This window comes from Triticum aestivum, chromosome 5D (genome assembly GCF_018294505.1).
Source record: "Triticum aestivum cultivar Chinese Spring chromosome 5D, IWGSC CS RefSeq v2.1, whole genome shotgun sequence".
Taxonomy (NCBI): Eukaryota; Viridiplantae; Streptophyta; class Magnoliopsida; order Poales; family Poaceae; genus Triticum; species Triticum aestivum.
This window is the reverse complement of record NC_057808.1, coordinates 559,231,313-559,249,056: the sequence shown is the minus strand read 5'-3', so window position 1 is coordinate 559,249,056 and position 17,744 is coordinate 559,231,313. Positions and strand designations below refer to the sequence as shown.

Below are 17,744 nucleotides of genomic sequence, written 5' to 3'. Positions count from 1 at the left end.
ACATATCAGTACTCTCATGGCTAGTGCTCCTCTTTAATCTTTTTTTTTGAAGCTGTGCTCCTCTTTAATCTTAACTAGGTATTGACACGCACTTACTTTATCGAGAGGTTTTCTAAACCTGAAGAGAAAGTAAGAGTAGTCACTGTGGCATGTCCCTCAAATATTTTTATTGATCCCCAGGAAAAGAAAATAAATAAGGCTACTAACGGTCATCGTTTCACTAGGTTGTATGCATGCGTACGTACTAGTATTCCTTATGTATCAACATGTCGGCAAGTTTGGCTGCAAATTGGTGTAGACGTTGGTGTTTCATGGACATGAAATACAGCTTCGGTCAAGGTTCATCATATAGCTCCGGGTACCTTTGGTCTGGCACAGTGGCGGTGCCAGCACCAAAAGGCTGGGGGTTAAGTGCACTAATCTTGTTGAAATGTCTATGCATATACACAACATTCTGTAGCTTTGCTACCCTAGGAGAAATGTCCAATGGTGTTGTTTCGTGTTCTTTGCTCAGAATTAACATCTAACCTATCGAGAATGCCAGTCTGAGTTTGAAAGAAGAAAGGCATGATAAAATATCTATACATGCCAAATGTACAATACAACCGAATAAGCCTGACTCATCCCCATCGCTAAAGGTATGTGTATATTCTAAATGGACAAAACATGATAGATAGATCCATCCATAGTTATAGATGATATGAGCGAGGGATCATTGTGTAGCATAAGGTGACATCTTTGTCGCATGTTTGGTGTACTCGGCTTTGATCTTCATCAGCCTCACGACCACATCACTCATAGTCAATCTCTTGTCAGGCAAGTCAGTGGTGCAGGCCAAACCTAGCTCAAATACTGACTCAAGAAAGTCATTGTCCAAGACACAACCAGAAAGAGGGGAGCCTTGCAGTAGCTGGCCATCGATGACATGGACAAGCTCTATTGGAAACGCCTGATGAACCCATTGCCTAAGGGTTAGTTGTGCGCCGAACGTAGCATCAGTGGGTCTCCTTCCAGTGAAGACTTCAAGGATCATGATTCCATAACTAAACACATCGCTCTTCCGTGATGCTTTTCCAAGTGACCCGTACTCTGTTAAAGGAAATTATATATATGGAAATTAAGTCTTATTTGTGTTGTTTTCAGTGAAGCCATATATTCTATCAGTGGTTTAACGAGTGCTTGCTTGAGCAAGATAATAAGTGCTAGTTAATTAATTACCTGGTGCCATGTACCCAATTGTTCCATGCATGCTTGTACTTGTCATTGTTAAACACGTTAGATGTTGTACAGGGTTTCGGTAGTATTGAGTTGTTAGTATCTCTTATCTACCTGTAGTTCTTATCCTCTGTAACAACATGTAACAACCTTGTATATACCAGACTGCCGGTTGTGCCCTAGGGCATGGATATATATAAACACTCCGAGGCCACCCTTTGGGTTGTGCCGATTCAATCTCCCAATCTCAAGTTTCACATGGTATCAGAGCCATCTCGCTTAATAGCTCGATGGGTTCTCCTTCTGCCGGCGCCATGACCTCCTCTGCCATGCCCTCGCTCACCCTGCCGGCGTCTCTCTCGCCCCCCTCCACCTCCGCTGTGCCTCCTCCTTCTGCCAGCCTCATTACGGCAAAACTCACCACCTCCAACTACCTCCTCTGGAAAGCCCAGATTCTTCCTCCCCTTTGCATCGCCAACGTCACCGGCTATGTAGATGGCACCTCTCCTACACCTGCTCGGTTGCTTCCACCCGATGACAAGGGGGAACGCGCTGTCAATCCTGAATATGTCGTCTGGTACCGGCAGGACCAGATCGTCATTGCTAGGGAAAACCTTATACACAGAATCTTAGCAGCAGCGCGGTTTAAAAACAGACGATACTGCTAATTAGCAGTAGCGAGCTTCAGAAAACCGCGCTACAAATAGCACGGTAGCAGTAGCGGCCTAGGTAAAACAAGCGCTACTACTATAATTGCCACGGCGTTTCCCCCAGGCTAGATATAGTAGTAGCGCCCTTCCAAGGACGCGCTACTGCTAAAGTACTTAGTAGCAACGTGTTTCTTCAAAACACGCTACTGCTAAGTATTGCACCTAATTAAGTTTAGTCCCACACTGCTAAGTGAATAAGGTGTTTACCACCTTAAATATGTTACTTCTCAAACTATCTCGAGCACTTGGTCTTCATTGAACTATATGTGTAGGATTTGTGGCTGCAATATGAATCTTCACCCGTGCCTATACAGGTACTGTGAGGATTCATGTTGACTATTTAGATTCTACACAAAAGGATCAATGAACGACCAATGTATATATTTGAAGTTTTTACATGCTTAGACTTAGCAGTAGGGTTTTTTCAGTGCAAAGCGCTACTGATATTATAAAACAGAAAGGAATAGCTGTAGCGCGTTCCTCTAGACACGCTATAGCTAACTTAGCTATAGCGCGTTCCGGAAAAACGCGCTGCTGCTAGTTTGACTTAACCCCCGGCCGCGCGGGCTCAAAATTTCGCTAAGTCCTTCCCCTCCAACTTCCCCCTCTGCCCCAACTGCTCCATCGCCGCCGTCGCCCTGCCGCTCTCGACCTCACCGCCGCCGCCCTCAACCTCACCACCGCCGCCGCCCGCCGCACACCCTCGACGCCGTCCCCGACCTCGACGACGCCCCCGACCCCAACATCGACGCCGCCCTCCACTGCGCGCCCGAGCCCCGACCCCGTCCTCGACGCCGCCTGCCCCTCCAACGCCGCAGTCACCGTAAGGCTCTGCCTCTCCTCTCCCCTACCCTCCTCTCTCTCTGCTAGGGTAATTCATATATGTGTTGATGTTGTGTTGATGTTCATATGAACCCTAGGTGTTCATATGAACCCTAGATTTGTTTAGGGCAGTAGGCATTATTTAAAATTTAGGAAAAATTATTAGCAATTTTTTTAGGAAATTAGCTAGGGCAAATTTTTATGAAAATGCCTAAACAGTAATTTCATTCAAAAAACAAAAAACAGAATTGTTTTTCTTTCAAAAACTTGGTTAAACTAATTGTTGCTATGTAAACAAAAAACAAGATTGTTGTTATATGATATATGTCATTGATGTTCATTTGCATATTCATTATTGAAGTGGTTCGATTGTGCCCAAGTGGCTTTGTTGTTTCCAGGGAATGAAGTCGAGTGGCCTATGTTTTGCCGGAATGTTGATTCATTTCCATTTCGGCAAATTTCAGGTTCTCGATTTGTCCACTTTTTAGTAAAAGTCATGCCGAAATTTTCCGTGAATTTCGGCATGACTTTTGCTACAAACTAGGACATATCGAGTGCCCGGGATTTGCCGCACCGGGAATGAGTCAACATTCATGCAAAGCATAGGCCTTTTTTATCTCATTATTCATTTTATTAGGTATAGAATTAATTGACTAGATTTAATCGTAAGAACTAGTTGAATTAATAGAACTAGTTGAACATGTCACATTTGTTGTTATTTTTTAGTTAAAGCATTTTTTCCCGCATCGACGTCGACGATGCCTATCCCGCATCCTCGTCGTCGAGTCCGCGGAGGATACCTGCGTCACCAGATGGGCCATGTCCGGGACTGGGCTCCGCCGGGGTGGTACTGGGAGGTGCTACCTACCGGGGGGCGCAGGTTGGTGAGGAGCCAGCCTGTCGTTGACCCGAACCTTCTTTGGTGGCGGTCGCGTGGGCCAGTGATGGTCCAGAGGCTCGAGGACCCCGCGGAGGTGGTGCGTCACCGTGTCAGTGAGGAGGACGCGCACGTCCGTCGCTACTTTTTTGCGTTGGAGCACAGGTTCTCCAATACCTGGCAGGTTCTTCAGGGATCTCACTTGAGCTATGATCCTGTGATGGTTCCTTCTCTTTGGGTGTCCACCGCCCGCGCCAATACCCGTCGTGCGCTAGGGTTTTAGTTGTATTAGTGATGTTATATGTATGATACTATTCGGGATGTATTAGTGATAATATTCGACGATGTACGGACGCATGAGATGATTTACTTTTGCTTATTGAATGCATGCTAATTTGAATACTTATTTATTTTACGATTTGGTTTTGCTTATTGAATGCTCATGTCAATATGAGTCCGATAAGATATTTTGACTATCCTGGTAGTTGTCTTCGATCGATTTTCAATTAATGTTTCAACTATGAACATAGGAAATGTCTGACAATGAAAAGGATTTCAGTATTTGAAAATACTGTGAAGATGAGCGCGGCCTGTGCGACGGAATCTTCCTAGATGATGATAGGCGCTTCAGCATCAAGCTGGACGTGAACTTCGAAGTGGATACAGTAAGTCACAACGACAAGTCTTTTTTCGTAATTAAGCATGCACTACTAGGAAAAGGCCTGCTAGTGGCGCACCTGTTTTGCCTACTAATGGCGCACTACAGGTGCGCCACTAGCATCACGCCATTATAATTTTTTTTACTAATGGCGCATCACAGGTGCGCCATTGGTAATCCAAATACCAGTGGCGCACCACATGGTGTGCCACTACTAACCCTTAGGTGCTCCACTGGTATTCCCTCCAGGTGCGCCACTAATAGCCTTATAGGTGCGGCACTAGTAATAAAGGAAGGTGCGCCACTAATAAGGGCTTAAATGCGCCACTAGTAATGTATTTGGAAAACAAAAAAAAACAAATTTACAAAAAACAACCTATAAGGAAAAATAATTTAAAAACAAAAAATGAAGAGAATCATAATTTTTATTATAGTAAGAATATTACAATGTCTTTACAAGTATCCAATAAAAGGAAAATTGCAAGGAAATAAAAGAAAATCCTAAAACTAATCTTCTAGTAATCTTTTCTTCTTTTTCTTCACTTTATCCCTACAAAATGTAACAAAATAAACAGAAAGACAAACAAAATATTTATAACATGTCAATACTGTCATTTTTTTATGCAGAACTAGATATGAGCATATATTTCCAGAATTACATGGCGTGAATATTGTATGAGTAAGATAATAATGGAAATGAATTTTGATAGGAGCCCTACTGGCTATAGGTAGGCTTGTAGAATTCTCATCGGTTCAAAGCATTGAAAACACCAAATCATTGTACTTATTTTTCTCCTGCAACCATCCTGTTTATGGCTCAAGTAAATATTTCATGTACAACAACCATGATTGGGAACACTAAGATCCTGATTGAGACATTGCATATGGCATCCTCTCATCCTAACGAATTTGGGACTCCATTTGTGTGGGAAAAAATGTTACTGTACTGACATTGGTGGTATAGGCATAAATGCTGATGTGATGACGTCCGATCAGGCTCCATTTCATGATCCAAATTCCTTCAAATCAAACCGGAGCTCATTTTGTAACAAGGAAAATGTCAATAATTACGACTCAGCGTGACGACTTAGAGACCCCATTTGAGAACCTATTCAACATCACCAACTCAGGGAAGCAACTTAAATATATCACCAACTCGAGCCTACGTAAAGATTTCGTCCACGTAGGCCAAATGGCAGGTCCTAAAGAGTTGAAGAGACAAAGGGAAAGGGAGAGGTATGCACTAAACAGGGCTCATAAGAAAGCTACATCTACTATTCTTAATGCAGAACACACCCCATCTAGGACACCCGCGGCAATATCACCTGGTTTGTCCATTATATTCTATTCTTTATATATGATTGAGCAATCAGAAGTATAATCAAATATATGATCAGGTGATTTCTTTTGCCGGATTTTCACACCGCCGAGAGGCCCACTGCACAATCTGCTGTCATCCAACTACGATACACACCAGGTGCTGAAGGTGATGTTCGTTCTAACCTTAGAATATCTTCATTTGTGTGTGAATAAATGTCACTGTAGAAACATTGGTGATGTAGGCATACCTGTTGATGTGATGACAGCAGATCAGACTCCATTTTGTAAAAAAGAAAAGGTGTGCATAATGAAGCCTCTGGCAGCAGATTCTTCGCAATGTTTTGGGTTGCAATCGCCACTTGAATCCTTAAACTGCAGCTTGGGTAACAGACCATGCTAGGTGAGCAACTAAGCGCCACAAATAAAAAAGCAAAGACAGGGAAGCCAGTAAAAGAGTAAATAAAACATTAGAAGAAGTTATGCAAACTTTGAGATCACAATAACCATAGGAGCGTCCTTTCCATGTAAAGACCAAGTATTCATTTTTCCTTTCTGTTCTGAGACAAGGATAAGCACACGAGATGTATAAAAAAGAAAGCATCCTATTCTTTCTGAGCACCCCAAGCACAAAACTATGTGCATCATCAAAAGAGCTGAAATTAAGAGGAAATATTTCGATTTTCTAAGCTAATCATCTCATGAGAGTTGAGGTAGTTACCAAAAATATTCATGGTACAACCATACAGCTTGATCTCCAAAAGTTCAAAGCATGGTTGACAACGCCGGTAATTTTGGTTGATGAGTACTATCATTAGCCCCTGCATTCCTCAAGCTTCTGCTGCAGCCTCACGTTGTGCTTTAACTACAGAGTAGTGGCAAGATATGTTAAAACACAACAAATTAATTGTTCCTGATCATATATTTTAGCAGTCTTCACCAAATTTGTTGAAACATGAACGAAATGTTTTAGCAGTACCAATGATACATGTCAAATTACTTGTTCCTGTCATGACAATGTAAAAGTAGTACTTGCATGCCAATGAAGACTTGCTAGTGTCAGATTCTATGAGGTTCAGGACATGTGTAATTGTGCCAAGTTCACTTGTAATGCCATTATTCATGATCTGAACTTTATCCTCCACAAAATAAAATAACAGTTGATCCATGCGAATGATACTTAATTTTGAAGCTACTGTTAATTTATAAACTGAATATAAAGTGAGTTTATAAATTCAGTGAGAAAAACAGTGACCACCATAGGCTGCCTAAGAATGCTAGCTAATCTGGACGGCCATGAGTAAGAGCAGCAACAAGCAAGCAAATAGGAAGCAAGTAAGCACATGAGGTAACCCAAGCCAGCCTAGGATTTCAAAACGAGAGAGGAGTGGAGGAGAAAATCGATCTTGAGCTGCTGCTGCTCCTCTCCATGGACGGGCACATCACGTGAGTGGACTTCTCCTGCAGCACATCACGAACAGGGCAGACAGAGAGGCCTGAGGAACCCACATCCACATCCACGGCTGCCGGACCGAATCAAACAGAGAAGGGGGAGCACCTTGACCTCGAGTTGCTGGACGACGGCACCGTGGACGTCGGGATCTAGGTCGTAGAAGCCCTCGACGGCGGCGACCTTGGGGCTAGGTGCGCCCCACCTGCTCCTGCTCCTCCTCCTCGAGTAGGAGGAGGCCAGCGGCTGCAGCGTGAGGAGAAGGGAGCCCTGCCCCCGGATCCGGCGCCCTCGTCGCCGGCGCTTGGCCCGCCCGCGCCATGCCCGACCTCCAGAAAAATGGACAGGGGGCGGAACCCTAGCCGCGGGTGAGACTGGAGGCCGCGAGCGCCGGATGCATGGAAGGCGCTGGGGGAGGGGAGGAAAGGGGCGTGCTACGCGCCGCCGGGTCTCGCGGGAAATGGCCGGCGTTCGTGGCGGCGGCGACGAGGAGTCAGTGGCCGAGGCTTCCCGATCTAGATCTAAGTTGAGGGAGGTGGGTGGGTGTGCCAGGAGGAAGGGGAGGGGAGAGAACATGACTAGAGGGAGGGGATAAGGGGTGATAGAAATGGCGCACTGGTAGGGGGTGCGCCATACGTATAGATAGCAATGGCGCATCTCTTACTGGTGCGCCATTACTAGTTAAAACTAGTAATGGCGCACTATCCCCTGGTGCGTCATTAGTACTTTTGAAAAAAAATAATGTTTTTTTACTAGTGGCGCACCGTGGATGTGGTGCCCCATTAGTATTTGGACACTAATGGCGCACCAACACATGGTGCGCCATTAGTATATAGTAGTGGCGCACCACATGTGTGGTGCGCCATTAGTGTTCATATTATCTATAGCCCTTTTCCTAGTAGTGATGACATCTGCTTCATTTGCTTCAACTTATAATTTAATTTTTTTACTATTCTACTAGCGTATCCCCTGCCATGCAAGAGTTTTTGTCTTGGATAAGATAGGTTTCAGTAGTACTATGGAGGTAAGGAAAGTTTACTTGAAGACCGAGCATGGTTGTATTTTCCACGCAAAATTATACAACGCAGACGACTACACCTATTTTGGATGCAAAACTTGGCGAGCACTATGCAAGACTTATGCATTTGAGCCTGATATGGTTATCACCTTTGATATTCGTCCGGAAGATGATATTGAAGGTAATATCGACATCTGGGTCGATGTGCAGACGCATCCAGTTATACCATTATGTGAGTTTCTCAACCATATTTATGTCTTTGATATTGTTTATTCAAAAATAGTTGACAACTAATTTCTATTGTCAGCTTATTTCCGTTCAAGCAAACATGTCGAGTGCTTGCTATACAGGACCTACTATTGTCCCGGGGCTGAACTAAACTGCGAGGAGCTAAGTCATTATGTTTCATGGCTTGAGGATCTTCATACTGTCAAGACAAACTTTCTTCCTGCACTTAGAAATGTTAGTACTGAAAACGTGTGACCAATAGTGTTCGTACTGAAATACGGTCACATCTATTTAGGAAAGATGGTAAGATTTTTACTATTTGTCCTCAGTGCATCTTTTGCATACATTATTTTTTAAGCTAAACTTCATTGCTAAGTATGTTACTATACCATGTTCTTCAACTGGGACTCCCGATGAATGTTGTGCCTCATGGGATCGAGACTAAAGGTACCATGAGTATTGTTAGGTTACGGCCAAGATATCCTACAATGCACTTTAGTGCATTCAGGATTTCTAATAGCGAGGAATGCTTAATAGTGAAAGACTGGACCAAATTTGTGATGGAGGAGTGCAGAGAAGTACTAAAGGGCAGCAATCAGAAGCGTAGCCCACGATTAGGAGACAGGTTCATCTGCATGCTCCAACTTGATGAAGGAGGAGAGCTACACATGTTTTATGTTATTTTACCTGAGAGAGAGCAGCAGGAGTGATCAGCTAGCTACAAATGAGTTTGAAGATGATGATGTGCTACACTATGACTATGATGATTAAATAGCTAGTGTTGGTGGTAATGACTATGATGATTATTATTAGCTAGTGTTGGTGGTGATTAGATAGCTACCGCATCTAGTGTTGGTGGTGATTAGCTAGCTAGAATGAGTTTGAAGATGATGATGTGCTACACTATGACTACGGTGATTAAGTAAATACTGTTGGTGGTAATGACTAGGATGATGATTAAATAGCTTGTGCTGTCGGATTAGATTCAAGTGGAGGCAACATGTGGGGCACATCGAAAGTACTACTAGTCCAAACTAGATCAAGTTTGGATTAGTAGTATTACTTTTGACATGCACCACATATTGCCTCCACTTGAATCTAATCCACCTTCATTTGACACACTGTTATGGACATAATGATATAAATCTCATAATTGGTATTGTACCAAAAAATTTATAACGGCGTATAAATACACTAAAAATAAAAAAATGAAAAAAAGAATACTAATAGAGATGGATAGTAAACACGCTGCAACTAGCTAGATTAGCAGCAGCGCGGGAGAGAACAAGCGCTGCCTCTATGTGTCTTAGCAGTAGCGCGTGTCGCACGCGCTACTGCTAAGTAATAGCTGTAGCGCCTTATTAGTAGCGCGGCAGCCCGCGCTACTAGTGGGCATTAAACCCGCGCTACAACTAGGGTTTTCCCTAGTAGTGCGTGCTCAGCTACCTCCTCGCCTCTCTCACCGATGACGTGCTCATGCAGGTCATTCGTTTTGACACTTCACGTGCCATCTGGGCACATCTTGAGGAGATGTATTCCGCTCATTGTCGCGCTAGCGTTGTTCAGATCAAGCTATACATGGCAAATTTCCGCAAGGGTAACCTCTCCATGGCGGATTACTTCGCCAAGATTCGCTCCTACGCCGATCAGCTAGCGGCGGCCGGCCGCCCCATGCGGGACGACGACATCATCACCGCTGTCATCACCGGGCTCGAGAGCGACTACGAGCCCCTCATCACCGCCGTTACAACTCGGATTGATGAGATGACCCTTGGGGAGCTTTACTCGCATGCACTTTCCTTCGAGCGTCGTCGCAAGTATCACGCTGCCGCCTTCATCTCCAAGCCGGCGGATCTTCTGTCAACTACGCCGCCCGCGACAAGCCCGGCAACAACAACAACAATCGCGGCGGCAAGGGCAACTACCGTGGCAAGGGCCGTGGTAATCAAGGCGATCGCGGTGACTACAACAACAATAACCGCGGTGGCAACCGCGGTGATCGAGGCGGCAATCGCCCGCAAGGTGACTACGGTGGCAACCGTTGTGGTGGTGACCGCGGTGACTACGGGGGTGGTAATGACACCCGCGTCCAATGCCAACTCTGACGTGGCCCTAGGCACTATGCGAGGGAGTGTGCTCAACGCTACAATCATGCTTTTCAAACCCAGCACTCCAAGATGGCGGGCCTTGCTGTTGCCTCGCCTCCTTCCATCCTTGGTGACCTTGCGTGGTTCACGGACACGGGAGCCACCGACCACATCACCTCTGATCTGGACTGCCTCACCATAAGGGAGAAGTATCCTGGACGAGACCGCATCCACACGGCTTATGGCTCAGGTTTGCACATAGCTCATCGTGGTCATGCGATCCTTCCCACACCCTCTGCTAACCTTCAACTTCGCAATATTCTTTATGTCCCCAGTGCTGATAAAAACCTACTTTCTGTCAATCGTCTTGCTGTTGATAATCATGCTTATCTAAAATACTATCCTACTCATTTTCTCATGAAGGATTTGACCACCAAGAGGGTACTTCTTCAAGGCAGATGTGAAAACGGGCTCTACCCCATTCGGCCAATGAAGTACCGTGCCTTGTCCTCCGTTCGACTCTCCGCAGAAGACTGGCATGCCCGGTTTGGTCACCCGGCGTCTCAAGTTGTCCAGCATATTTTGGCGTCCAATAAATTAGCATCTTCGAGTCGGTCTCTGACCAATGTGTGCCATGCATGTCAGCAAGGCAAAGCACATCAGCTTCCCTTTCCTATATCCTCGAGTGTTTCCTCTTTTCCTTTGGAATTAGTGTTTTCAGATGTGTGGGGACCTGCTAAAACTTCATCTAGTGGGTTCCAATATTATGTTTCGTTCATTGATGATTATAGCAAATTTGTTTGGATTTATCTCCTCAAACGAAAATGTGATGTGTTTGATGTTTTTCATGATTTCCTTGCACATGTTGAATGCCTATTGTCACGTAAAATTTTCTGTGTCCAGTCTGACTGGGGCGGGGAATACGAAAAGCTTAGCAACACATTTTTTCGCCAACTTGGCATTGCTCATCATGTTTCCTGTCCACACACGCATCAACAGAACGGTTCCGCTGAAAGAAAACACCGCCATATAGTCAACATGGGACTTTCACTTTTATCTCATGCGTCTATGCCTCTCCGTTTTTGGGATGAGGCATACCTCTGTGCGTGCTATCTCATAAATCGACTTCCTAGTCGTGTCATTGGTAACCTTAGCCCTATGGAAAAACTGTTTCAACAAAAACCTGACTATGTCTCTCTTCGAACTTTTGGGTGTGCATGTTGGCCTAACTTGCGTCCCTACAATACTCATAAACTTGCTTTTTGGTCTCAACAATGCGTGTTTATAGGGTATAGCATCCGTCACAAAGGGTACAAATGTCTCCATGTGCCCACTTCTCGCGTCTATATCTCACGGGATGTTGTGTTTGTCGACAAAGTTTTTCCCTTTGCTCATAAACAGAGCTCGCCCATCCCACCCCGTGTCTCCGAACATACCATTCTTCTGTTTCCGCATGATCACATGAACTATGGCACATCTGTTTTGGATGCTAACGTGGATGCAGGTCCTCCTCTGGTGCAGAAAATCCCTCCCGCCGCCATCCCGGGATCCCATGCAGATTCTGGCGCGGATTCTGGTGTGGATCCGCCCTCGGATCGCGCGCCAGCCAATGATTGCGCGGCGCCAGAAACGGAGACGACCGACAGCGACGGGTCGGCGTCCCCGCGCGTCCACCTGTCGGCCATAGGTGGGCCGGTCCCCTCCACCCCCAGCTCGCCTGTGTCTGGGGCGCGCCTCCCCTCGCCCGAGGTGGGACCCGCTCCCCGGCTGTCTCCTGCTGTGCCCGACACGGCTGGGTCCCCGGCCCACGTGGCGCCCGTGGGATCGCCAGACCTGGACTCTGGCATGGAGCGGCCTAGCGTGGCACGGTCTGCCGCTGCTGGTGGCACGTGCACCGATACTGATTTGGCGCCCAGCGCTGGATCCCAGGCGGTGGCGGCTGCTAACGCATCTGCATGCGCTTCCCCCGGATCTTCTGCGGCTCCCGGATCAGCTGCACCAACGTCTCATGTGATGGTCACTCGGACTCGTGATCACACCCGCCATATCAAGCATCGCACAGATGGCACGATCACTTATGATCCCTCCAAGCGTGCGTTTCTTGTTCACCGTGAACCTGCAAACCATCGTGAAGCGTTTCAGTCCCCCGAGTGGCGTGCGGCCATGCAGGCTGAACTTGATGCTCTTCGTCAAAATGGTACATGGACTCTTGTACCTCCCCCGCCGCATGTTAATGTTCTTGACTACAAGTGGGTTTACAAGATCAAGCATAAAGCTGATGGTTCTGTTGATCGTCTCAAGGCTCGTCTCGTTGCTATGGGATTCAAGCAAAGGTATGGGTTGGACTATGAGGACACTTTCAGTCCAGTGGTCAAACCCGTTACTGTATGCCTTGTTCTCTCCATTGCGGTTTAACGTGGTTGGTGTCTGCGACAGTTGGATGCTCAAAATGCATTCCTCCATGGCATTCTTCAGGAGGATGTATACATGAGGCAACCTCCTGGTTGTGAGGATCCTGCTGTACCTTGCTATTTGTACAAGCTCAACAAGGCTCTTTACGGTCTCAAACAAGCTCCTCGTGCGTGGTACTCTCGGTTAAGCTCACGGCTCCAACAACTTGGTTTTATAGCATCTAAGGCTGATACATCCCTGTTTGTGTTCAACCGTGGTGGTGTTACTATCTTCATGTTAGTGTATGTTGATGATATCATCGTGGCAAGCTCCTCTCCTTCTGCCGCAACCAAGTTACTTGCGGCTCTCCAAGTCTCCTTTGCTCTCAAGGATCTTGGCCCCTTGCACTACTTTCTTGGAGTTCAGGTGACGTCATCGCCAGGGGGCATTGTTCTGTCTCAACAGAAATATATTGGCGATATACTGCAGCGTGCAAACATGGAGAACAGCAAGATATCAACCACTCCCATGTCTTCGAGTGAAAAACTTAGTAAGGACAGTGGATCACCTCTTGGACAGGCTGATATCACCAAGTATCGACGTCTGGTTGGGGCACTTCAATACTTGACACTCACGAGACCAGATATCTCGTTCGCAGTTAACCGAGTTTGTCAGTTCTTGCACACACCAACCACGGTACATCTTTCAGCTGCTAAACGCATTCTGAGGTATTTAAAGCACACACGTGATATGGGTCTTTCCATACGGAAATCACCCTCTCTATTACTAAGTTGTTTCTCGGATGCAGATTGGGCTGGATGCAGTGATGATCGCAGATCCACAGGTGGCTTTGTAGTATTTCTTGGGCCAAATCTTGTGTCTTGGAGCTCAAGGAAGCAAGCTACCGTTTCACGTTCAAGTACTGAGTCCGAGTACAAAGTTTTAGCAAATGGAACAGCTGAAGTGATCTGGATACAGTCTGTCCTTGGTGAGCTTGGGGTCTTCATGCCGTGGCCTACAGTTTTGTGGTGTGATAATCTGGGAGCTACCTATTTGCCAGCCAATCCAGTTTTAAATGCCAGAACAAAACATATAGAGGTGGATTTTACTTTGTGCGTGAAAGAGTTGCGGCTAAGGCACTTGACGTAAGGTTCATCTCCTCCAAGGAACAGACTGCTGATATCTTCACTAAGCCATTAGCAGAAGCAGCGTTTGTCTCAAACAGACACAGTCTCAATCTTCTAGTACGAAGTTCAGATTGAGGGGGGATGTTCAACACGTTAGATGTTGTACAGGGTTTCGGTAGTATTGAGTTGTTAGTATCTCTTATCTACCCGTAGTTCTTATCCTCTGTAACAACTTGTAACAACCTTGTATATACCGGACTGCCGGTTGTGCCCTAGGGCATGGATATATATAAACACCCCGAGGCCACCCTTTGGGTTGTGCCGTTTCAATCTCCCAATCTCAAGTTTCACAGTCATGGACTTGTCATCTAGAAGCAATCGTGCAATTCCAAAGTCCACCACATGCGGCGTCATCTCCTCATCGAACAACGCATTGCTAGGTTTTATGTCACAATGCAATATCAACTCATAGTGCTCATGGTGTAGATATTCATTGCCATCGGCACATCGAGCATGATTCCCAACCTCTCAAGAAATCCAAGCACCCTGTACTCTGAGACTGGTGTAGGAGCATCTCTAAGTTTCCATTGGGCATGTACTGAAGCACTAGTGCTCTGAAGTCAAGATTGGAACATGTGTTGAGTACCTTTACCAGGTTGCGGTGTCGCACCATGCGTAACACTTGACACTCGACATCAAAACTTCGGATGGCCTGCTCTAGCCGCATGCCAAGAACTTTTATTGCCACAACCAAGCCATTGCTTAGTCTTCCCTTGAAAACTTTTCCAAAGCTTCCAGATCCTATGATGCTATCTTCACTAAAATTATCGGTTGCCTGGATGAGCTCACGACAGGAGACCATATGATGCCCTATGGCATCAGTTGGATCAAAGGAAGCTTTTTCAGCTCCTTCCCGAAGTTTCTTTTGAGTCCATAGGTATAAAAAAATGGCTACGATGCCAAATGCTAAAGAAATTATTGGGAGTATAAATTGAAGCAAGTGTCTTTTACTTGAGGTAGATCTGTATAGGCATGGCGGAAATCTTAGGTGTGTGGCCGCACATAGCCCGACGCTGCCAATCAAAGATTCTGAGGAGAGGTTTGAGAAAACACCTCCCTGGGGTATTTGCTCTTCTAGACTATTGAATGAGAGGTTTAAGGTTATCAAGTAGGTAAAGTTGGCAACGAACATGGGAATTGCGCCAGAGAGATTGTTAAATGAGAGGTCTAATGATGCTAAACCTTTTAGCTTTTCCAATGGGCCTGGAATTGAGTTGTTGAAAGAGTTATGTGACAGATTTAGGTAGGTTAGCTACTAAGTTGTCTGAATGAATTTGGGATGCTTCCTATCAAGAAGTTGGAAGAAATGTCCATGTAATTTGTTTGTCTTAGAGTAGAAAAATTAGCTGGTAGTGCACCAACGGAGGAATTATGTGAAAGATCTAGTTTGATAAGTTTAGCTAGGCGAAAAAAGCTCATGGGTATCATTGAAATTAAATGGTTACTGGACAAGTCGATGTATTCTAACGAACTTACATTACCAAAGTTGTTTGGTATGGAGCCTAAAAGTTTGTTTCCTCGGAGAAACAAACGTTGTAGGCTCCCAAGCATACCCATTTGTGTTGGGATAGGGCCTAACATTTCATTGTGAGAGATATCCAGCCATACCAGATTCTCCAACATACTGACGGATTCCGAGATTGGCTCGGTGAACAAGTTGTTACTATGATCTATCCGTTGAAGGTTAGTTATGTTTGAGATTGATGTAGGAATTCCACCGATTAACTTGTTGTATCCTGCAGCAAAAGTGATTAAATGTGAACTGAGGTTCCCCATATGACCATGGAGGACACCGGTGAAATAATTAGATTGTATCAAAAGGATTTGGAGTTCCGTGCATTTGGAAAGAGCTCATAAGAAGTCTAGATTTCCGTATAAATTGTTGTTTGACAAATCAAGTGTGCATAGAGCTGAATTTTCTCCGATTGTTGTTGGTACTTGACTGGACAACTGATTACTTCCCAAAGAAAGGAAATACAAATTGGATAGGTTGCCAAGGGAAGCTGGAATTTTACCTGTCAATTGGTTGCCTCCAAGGTACATATACGAGATTTCATGCATAAGACCTAATTTTGGTGGAATCTCTCCTGTGAGGTTTCCGTTCAAGATGTCTAGATCAGTAAGACTGGTGATATTGCTAAGAGCATCTGGGATTGAACCAATAAGGCCACTAAAACCCAAGAATAGTTGTTCAAGGTATGGCAAATTGGCAAACCATTTTGGTAATACATCCACAAAGGAATTTCCACCCAGATCAATTACCTGTAGGTACTGGCATGATGCAAGCCCTACTGGAAATTGACCATAAAAATTGTTATCATCTAGAGAAAATTGTTGCAACATTGGGAGGTTGAAACTTTGATTCCTCGGAAACATTCCAGTTAAGTTACCATTTCCTGTTGAGTATCATGCTTTGAAGGCTAGACATGTTGTAAATGGCTTGTGGCATTAGGCCAGAGAATTGATTAATTTGTAGGCTGAAGAACCGAAGCATGGATAGAGATGCAATGGTGTGTGGCATAGGACCTGACAGGCTATTATTTCCAAAATCGATGGCCGTCAAAGAAGGCGTGTTATTGAACAAATACGGTGGAATTTGGCCATTCAAGTAATTTGCGGCTAGAGCAATCACCTTAAGGTTGTGCATATGCAACATCTCAAAAGGTATCTGGCCTGATAGTTGGTTCAGAGATAGACCAATGTACTCGAGCCTTGTGAGGTTCCCTAGGGAAGTAGGTATAGCATTCGACAGGCTATTTCTTGAAAGACGGAGATACCTAAGACGATGTAGCCTACCAAGTTCGACTGGAATGGAGCCTGTGAGATTGGCGCGGGTGAGATTGAGGACAGAGAGAAAAGAGAGGTTACCAATATGAGGGGCCAAAGACCCAGCGTGAGGCACACCGTTGACCGATAGAGCGTTGACGCGTTGCCTATGCCGGCTGCACGAGACACCAACCCAATGGCAGAAAGATGTGTTAGGGGTTGGTGTGGCTCCCACTGCCAGTGGTCGGACTAGGAGAGAAAGCCGAGAAGGCTAAGAGTAGTACGAGTGTGATGATAGGAATAGGAGCAGAAATGAATGGAGCGGCCATTGAGCTAGGTGGCTCACCTGTTTGCTTGTGGGGCTATGTGTGCTGTGAACAACGGGAGTAGTGGTGAAATTATAGGGGATTTCCGCAGAACCTCAGCCTTTTGGGGGTCACAAGTGCATCGATCATTTGATCTCGTTCATCGCATTCCTGGAAGGAGCATGCGCAGCCCGGCAACATGCAGTGGGATGCAGAGTGCGGAGCTATCGAAGCTTGACCCCGAGACACACTAAATAAACACATCCAGGAAATATCCTCTACCTTGTGAACTTTGCAACTAGACTTGTCGATCAATAAAGGGAATGCAGGAAGATATACACTCTTTTAAAGCCACAAGTCCATTGGGCGTAAGGGCAGCATAGTGAAACAATTCACCTTTAATTCTCTCATCTGGGATATACTCCCTATGTAAACTATATAAGAGTGTTTAGATCACTACTTTACTATTCTAAACGCTCTTATATTAGTTTGCGGAGGGAGTATAAAATTAATATAGTTTATAAAAAAATTGACATGGAAACATCTTTATTCCATTAACCAACGAACGCAGCATAATCGCTGGCCACCAAATCCTGTACAAAGGTAGGAGCGCCACCCGGCCATACGGCTTGGGGATTAGCATCCATCTTCGCACCGAACGCCGCGATGGCGTCAGCTACCTTATTACAGTGTCTTGGGCAGTACAAAACAGA

General features: G+C 45.4%; 1 pseudogene; it reads right to left on the bottom strand.

Annotated features, from left to right (window-relative positions):
* Positions 1 to 712: 712 nt before the first annotated feature.
* On the bottom strand, positions 713 to 17,055 carry LOC123121227 (probable LRR receptor-like serine/threonine-protein kinase At3g47570; annotated as a pseudogene).
* Between the last annotated feature and the right edge of the window lie 689 nt (positions 17,056 to 17,744).